The sequence below is a fragment of the Melozone crissalis genome, unplaced genomic scaffold (genome assembly GCF_028551555.1).
Source record: "Melozone crissalis strain CALT ecotype California unplaced genomic scaffold, PUWL_Pcris_2 ptg000023l_1, whole genome shotgun sequence".
Lineage (NCBI taxonomy): Eukaryota > Metazoa > Chordata > Aves > Passeriformes > Passerellidae > Melozone > Melozone crissalis.
In genome coordinates this window covers 40,735,993-40,743,944 of record NW_026535801.1, presented here as the reverse complement: position 1 = coordinate 40,743,944, position 7,952 = coordinate 40,735,993, and positions in this window count along the sequence as shown.

Below are 7,952 nucleotides of genomic sequence, written 5' to 3'. Positions count from 1 at the left end.
TCCTTCCGCAGAGTAATTGAGATTCCAAACAGTGGCTTAATGGCTCGGCGCCCTCAAATTACCACTGCCTGTAACTCTACCTTTCCAAAAATAAGTGAGCTTTTCAATTGCAGCACTCCTGCTAGAGCCCGGCTCCTTTTAGAACAATTAATTGAGAGAGGTGATTAATAGCTTAATAATGGGCTGCTCTGCGAGCGCCGCGAAGGCGTGGACAGGGAATAGGCAATTCTGTGTCCCTAAAACTGCTCCTAATTGGGATCCCCGTGGCTCCCCTGAGCCCTGCCTAAAAACCCTGAGACCTGCCTAAGTCCTGAGCCCAGTTCTGCCCTTTTGCCAAAACCAAACCCAAAAACCAAACCAACAAAACAAAACAAACAGGCAAACAAAAAGCCCAAAAACCAAACCAAGCAACCAAACCCAAACCAAAAACCAAACCAGCCAAACAAAACGAACAGAAAGCCCAAAAACCAAAACCAAAAACCAAACAAACCCAAAACAAAAACCAAAACAAAGAACAAAACCAACCAACCAAACAAACCCAAAACAAAACCCAAAAACCAAACCAACCAAACAAAATGAACAAAAAAGAAGCCCAAAACCAAAAACCAAACCAAACCCCAAACCAACCAAACAAACCCAAAACAAAACCAAAAACCAAAACAACCAAAACAAACAAAAAAAACCCAAAAAGCCAAACCAAACAAACCAACCAAACAAAAAAATCCAAAACCAAACCAATCAACAAAACAAACACAAACCAAAAACCAAACCAACCAACCAAAGCCAAAATAACCCAAACAAACAAACAAAAAATCCCAAAAACCAAACCAACCAAACCCAAAACCTAAACCAAAACCCAAACCAATCAAACCCAAAACCAAGCCCAAGCCAAACCAACTGAACAAACAAACCCAAAACAAAACCCAAAACAAAAAACCAAACAAACCAACCAAACAAAAAAACCCACAAAACAAACAAAAAAACCCTAAAAAAATCCCCCTAAACCAAAAATCCCCAAACCCCAACAAACCCCAAACCCATCCCAAACCTTGGGGAATGGGAATGGCCGAGCCCTGCTGAGGAGCAGGGAGCGATGGCGCAGCTGCTGTCACTGCCCGTTTCCCTTGGACCCTTCCAGAACAGAATTCCCGAGTGCTTCAGGTGGGGAAGGAGCTCCAGGACACCCAGCCCAGGGTTTGGGCAGCCCCGGTGCTGCTGAGGGTGCTGGGTTTGGGATTTCCTCCCCTGGGACAGGAGGCGAGCAGCGCTGGAGCAGGGCCATCCATCTCCTGTGGGATTGTGGAAAGCAGAAATTGTGGGATTGTGGAAAGCAGAAATGCCCTGCCTGTGCTCAGCAGCCCTGAACTGGCACCTGCTGCTGTGCCTGATCCCTGTGACACACAGGGCTCTGGGTTTGGTTAAACCAAAATGTAAAACTCTCCTTTATTTGGGGGAACACATCACGGTGTCCATGGGGCAGCTCCTCCCAGCCTTTGTCCTGGGTCCTGCTGACCCTGTGTGTGTCCCACAGGTTCTGCTCTCACACCAATCCCTCCACAGCCCTCCCAGGGGTCCCTCCCAGCTGGGGTGGTGATGGAGACCCAGAGCAAGGGAGAGGAGCAGCAGGAGAACAAAACCAGTCCTTTGTTTGTAGGGAGGGAGCAAGGTTGGGATCTGCTCCCCCGGCTCCGTGTGGTCACCTCAGAACCATCAGCTCCAGCAAAGCACTCCTCAGGCTGGCCATAAGTTTAAGCAAAGTGCAGTTTAAAAGCAGCTAATGCATTCATTTCCATTAATGACTGCATCCTGGGCTGCAGCAATTAGCTGTAATTATCGTTTGGCGGGTACAGGTGGGGCTGGCTGGGAGGGTGCCTGCTGCTCCTGGGCGCTGCTGCTGCCTTCAAGCCCAGCCTCAGAGGGGCTCTGCAGAGCAGCAGGCACCCCTGGGAGACCTGCACATTGGGGATCATGGAAAGAGCCCCAGAACTGCCATGGAAACTGATTTCTGCTCCTGGCAGAGCCTGGGTCTCGGGGCTCTGCTGCTCACAGTGACCCCCAGATGTGTCAGAAATTCTCTTTTCCCAGCCTGGCTCAAAGAAGGAGTCAGAGCTCTTCAGCTCTCACTCTCAAGGTTGTTCATTGTTCCTTATCTATAAAATTCTTTCTCCTGTCCAGCCCAGCTCTGCTCAGCAGCACAGACAGAGGCACTCTGCCTGCCCCAGGGTGGTGTTATCTTTTTATATTAAAAACTATGTGTGCAATATTTACAATTACTGCCCAATGCCCATCACCTGTGTTAGACAGTGAGCTTCTGCTCTGAACCAATCCCAAAGTGCCACCATCACAGCAGGAGATGGAGGCCAAGAAGAAGGAGGAGAAAGGCTGGACATGCCCAGATTCCTCCATCCTGCCTCCTGAATCCCCATTCTAAAAACCCCCAAAAAATCTATTTTTTAGTGATAAATTCACTAATATTCTACCTAAACTGTCGTGGCTTGTAAATCCTCATGTAAGGTTGGTAATTGCTTTTTCCAAGGGGTAAATCAAAGGCACAGGGATCCTGGGGTTTGGGCAAGGCTCGGGAGAGCTCAGGGGCAGAGGACAGTGAGAAAACCCAGAGTGGCAATGGCAGAACTTGCTGAGGAAGGAAAGCGAGCCTGGAATTCTGGAGCTCTGGGAGGTTGGGTGGAAGGGATTTGTAAATTGTTTTGCAGTTGGTGACCTCCCGCTGAGTTCCCTCAGACTTGGGTCAATAATGGACACATTTATTCTCCCCTTTTTGTCGAGAACTCCATCAGGGAGAGAGAATGGAGGTAAACAGAGCAGGGCTCTGAAAAGGGAGCGGAAAATAAGATTTTTATTGTAGCATTTGCATAATAGTCATCTTACAAAATTGCCTGGGAATAATGGGAGGAGGAGATGGGGATGAATAGGTTAAGGAGAAGGAAAGTCAATTTTTAGTGGTGTTGGGAGTGATAATGTTCTCTCCTCCCTGAGATACAAGAGGGGAGTGTGGCAGGGCTCTGAGGGAGGCACTGCAGCCCCGAGGGACTGCCTGGACAGACAGAGCCCAAATCAGTTTGGGGATGTTCATCCTCCTGAGGCTGCCTGGAGGAGTCAGGGAGCTCCAGGGATGGAGATGGAGCTGCTCTCTGCTGTCCACCCCGACCTCCCCTGGCTGGGGCTGTCCCTGTTCCCTGTCCTGTCCCTGTTCCCTGTCCCTGTCCTTTTTGCACGGTCTCTGTCCCTGTTGCCTGTTCCCTCTTCCTGGTCCCCGTCCCTGTTTCCCGTCCCTGTTCCCTGTCCCTGTCCCTGTTCCCTGTCCCTGTCCTTTTTGCACTGTCTCTGTCCCTGTTCCCTCTTCCTTGTCCCTCTTCCTGGTCCCCGTTCCCTGTCCCTGTTACCTGTCCCCTGTTCCGTATCCCTGTTCCCTGTCCCCTCTCCTGTTCCTGTTCCCTGTTCCTGTTCCCTGTCCCCTGTCCCCTGTCCCCTGTTCCCTGTTCCCTGTTCCCTATCCCTGTTCCCTGTCCCTGTTCCCTGTTCCCTTTCCCTGTTCCCTGTCCCCATCCCTGTCCCATTCCCTGTTCCCTGTTCCTGTCCCTGTTCCCTGTTCCCTCTCCTGTTCCCTGTCCCTGTTCCCATTCCCTGTCCCCTCTCCTGTCCCTGTTTCTGTTCCCTGTCCCTGTTCCTGTTCCCTGTCCCTCTTCCCTGTCCCTGTTCCCTGTCCCTGTCCCTGTCCCTGTTCCCTGTCCCTGTTTCTGTTCCCTGTCCCTCTTTCCTGTTCCCAACCCCCTGGCCGTCCCCTCCTGTCAGGAATTTTTCAGGTTGCTCAGGTCCCCCAAAACCTCCTTTGCTCCATTTTTAAAAACTGTAATTCCATTTTTTTTTTATAAATTTCCTAATTGTGATGACTGTTGCTATTAACTGCCTGCTCACCTGCAGGCAGGTCAGTTCCAAACTGCTCAGCTCCAAACCTCAGCTGATTTCCCCATTTCTGGCCTTTGGTCAGTGCTTGCCCATGGTCAGAGTACATAATTTAGGTTAAAATTTTAGTATTAAATACAACAATAGTATCAGTTAAACTGATAGAAACACCCCTGTTTATTTGGTGCCAATTTTTGGAGGACATTGTAGGGTTTGGGTAGAATTTGAATTCATGCTTGAAACATATTGATTAGTGCAAGTTAATTTTTCTTGAGCTCTCTCTGATAGCGCTGTAAATATTTTCATTTGTTACGCATAACAAAATATACATTAATCTGTCAGAATATAAATGGCTTTCTGCTGGCCACTGTGGCTGGAGGGATTTATTCCAAGTTCCTCGTGCTGCTGTTTGCCCCCAGGATATATAATGTATATTTTAAGGGAATGTGGATTACTGTAAGACACTTATATTATTTGTGTGATTAATATTAGTGTTACAATGAATGAGGTCCCACGCTCTTACTTTGCTCTTAGAGTGACTTCATCATTTCTCACCACGCCAAAGTCATCTTAATAAAACATTCCAGCAGGCCGTGTTTTTGTGCTCAGATGTGACAAATGTGGCCGTGGCAGGACGTGGAGTTTCTGTTATTAGGGATTCAGCATCATGGGTTTCATTTCCTGTGCCACAGGTCCGTGTGTCCTCCTGGAGCAGGGGCAGAATTCCCAAACTCACAGGATCCAGAATCACAGAATCACAGAATCACAGAATCACACACAATCACACACAATCACAGAATCCCAGAATCACACAATCACACAATCACAGAATGATGATGTTGGAAGAGACCTCTAGGATCATCCAGTCCAACCTGTGCCCCAACACCTCAATGAGGCAATAGCACCAAGTGCCATGTCCAGTCTTTTTAAACACATCCAGAGATGTGCACTGCCTCCCTAGGAAGAGCATTCCAGTGCTTTGTTATTCTTTCTGTAAAAAATTTCTTGCTGATATCCAACCTGTCCCTTCCCTGCCGTAGCTGGGGACTGTGTCCTCTAACTGAAGCGCAGCCAGGGCTGCCTGCAGAGCACGGGGATGTGGGGGTGTTTAAAGTTCACTCCTCAGCACCCTGACTCACTCCCCGAGCCTGGATGTGGAATTTCTCACGCTGGAAAAGGTCAGGCCTGTGGAGGAGTGGTTAAACTTTCACGGGTGTCATTTGCTGTGTATGGCAGCACGGAGCTCGGCACCCTCCTGGAACCTGTCCCGTGTCCCAGCAAGGTGGCACTGCCTTCCCTGCTCCCAGGGTGTGCCAGGGTCCCTTTGTGCCAGGGTCCCTCTATTCTGGAGTCCCTGGGTATCAGGGACTCTCTGTTCTGGGGTCTCTCTGTTCTGGGATGCCCCTGTTCCGGGGTCCCTTTGTCCCAAGGTCCCTCTGTTCTGGAGTCTCTCTGTTCTGGTGTCCCCCTGTGTCAGGATCTCTCTGTTTTGGGGTCCCTTTGTGCCAGTGTCCTCTGTGACAGGGTCTCTCTGTACTGGAGTCTCTCTGTGCCAGGGTCCCCTGTGCCAGGGTCTCTGTTCTGGGGTCCCTTTGTGTAAGGGTCCCTCTGTGCCAGAGTCCCTCTGTTTTGGGGTCCCCCTGTGCCAGTGTCCCTTGTGCCAGTGTCATTCCCTTCTGGGGACCTGTCCCCCTCCTGCCAGAGCCCAAATGAGCCCAGGTGGGAAGGGGTTGGATCCTGACCTTTCCCATCCAGCCCTGCTGTCCCAGATGTGGCTCCTGACCCTTCCTGTCCATCTCTGCTGTCCCAGCCCAGGTGTGCACAGCCCCAGCCCAGCTGGAGGCTCCTGAGGCTCGAACGTTCCCAGGTGGAATTGGGACCTCACAGAGGTGGCCAAGGGGGAGCTTTTCCCATCACCTTTCCCCAGATCACTGGTGGATCCAAGCATGTCCCCAGGTGCGTGGGGCGGTCCCCTGCTTTAATCATTTAATCACAGCACTTTCTAGTTGCTATCAAAGCCTTCCTGGCCAAATCCTGAGGGAGCTGCTCCTGGGGCTCCTCCTGCACGGGGCCTGCAGAGATGTCCCCAGAGTGGGGCTGGGTGCCCAAAGGCCTGAGCTGCTGTGTCCCCCTGCCAGGGCAAGCTCAGGGAGTGACAGGGCTTGGGGAAGCAGAGTTAGAACATTCTCGAACCTCGGGGGTAGAAAGGACCTTACAGCTCCTCTCATTCCACCCCTGCCATGAACAGGACACCTGCCACTGTCCCAGGCTGTCCCCAGTTTATGGACACACTCCTGCCAGTGCAGGTTTTGGGGCAGATTTTGGGCAGATGTGCCTCAGTTTATGGACACACCCCTGTCCCCAGCCTGGGAGGGGCTTGGAGCACCCTGGGACAATGGAGAGGATGGGACAATCTTTAATGTCCTTTCCAGCCCAGGCCAGCCCCTGATTCTGGGCCATTGTCCCTAAAATGTCCCCCTTGTCCCCGAGGTGCCACCAGCCCTGTCCTGCCGGTGCCACTCTGCAGCACAGCCAAGGATGGATGCTGGGACAGCATCACCTGCGCTGGAGCAGAGCCTTTATGGGAGCAGGAGGAGCTCTGACACCCAAACCAGCATTTTATGCTTTAAAGGACTTAAAATTATCCGGGGAGAGCCGTGTGCAGTGCCCGGGAATGGGGCTGGTAATTACAATAAATTCATCCAGGATACGGTGGACAAGAGCTTTAGAAACTTCAGAAACATCAATTAAAGCCCAAGTTCTGTGCAATAAGCATCAAAAATTGATAAAAACTCAAATTTAGGTTTTTAGATTTAGTGTTTAAATCAATCAACTGCAAACAAGATTTAATTAAAGAATATTATTTCAAAGTGTAATTACCTACTGGGATTAGAATGAACCTCTATTGCCCATAATGTTCTCCTACTGTGATCCCACACTGAAAAATGTTGAGTTTTAGATTAATATGCATCTTGTAAGTACAAGTCCTAATCTCAATCTTAAAGGACATTTAAAACACACTTGGAACCTTCTATGCAATCAAGCACAGTGTGACTACAATGTCCACCATGCTAAATTTGTGATTACATTTTTTATGTGCATGATTTAAATCGCTTTAGCAGCCGTCCGGGGAGCATTTTTCCCTGCATATTAATTACACAAAGGCTTTGTCATGTGAGGGCTCGCTGGTCATGGTCTGTAATCCAGCTCAGTGGAGCTGGCAGCGAGTTCTGCCCACGCTGAGCACACCCAGCAGTGCCCTGGGGAGCAGGGAGGGGCAGTGCCGCACATCTGGGCACATCTGGCGAGGAACGGCCCCAAAATCTGCACTGGCAGTGGTGCATTCATAAACTGAGGCACATCTGCCCCAAAATCTGCACTGGCAGTGGTGTATTCATAAACTAAGGCACATCTGCCCCAAAATCTGCACTGGCAGGGGTGTGCCCATAAACTGAGGCACATCTGGCAAGGATCTGCCCCAAAATCTGCACTGGCAGGGGTGTGCCCATAAACTGAGGCACATCTGGCAAGGATCTGCCCCAAAATCTGCACTGGCAGGGCTATATACATAAACTGAGTGCCCAGGCAAGATCTCGGTGATCCAGCACCCTTTAGATCCTGCAAAATCTCAGGAAAAATGACCAGAAACCAACCCCAGTCCTCACTCAGACACAGACTTACACTGTCCTTCTGATCCCAGCCACTGCTAGCAAAACTACTTACTAATTATCATTTTAGTCACTTATTTTTTCCCCTTTCCCTCTAAATACCCCTTTTCCCCATTTGCCCTTTTTTCCCCCTACAAAATTAACTCACTGGTCTAATTCTTTTTTTTTCTAATATGTTCCTCTTGTTAGGATCATCATCTTGGTTTGCCAGGGATTTACTGCACAATGCTGCAAACCAACACAGTGTCCCTGCAATAAGTGAGACACACACTTTTTTAGAATTCTCTCTGGTGGTTTTAAACCCTGTTTTTATATTACCTGTGGAAAATTGTATCTGAGGGCTGATTTTAGGGATCTGGG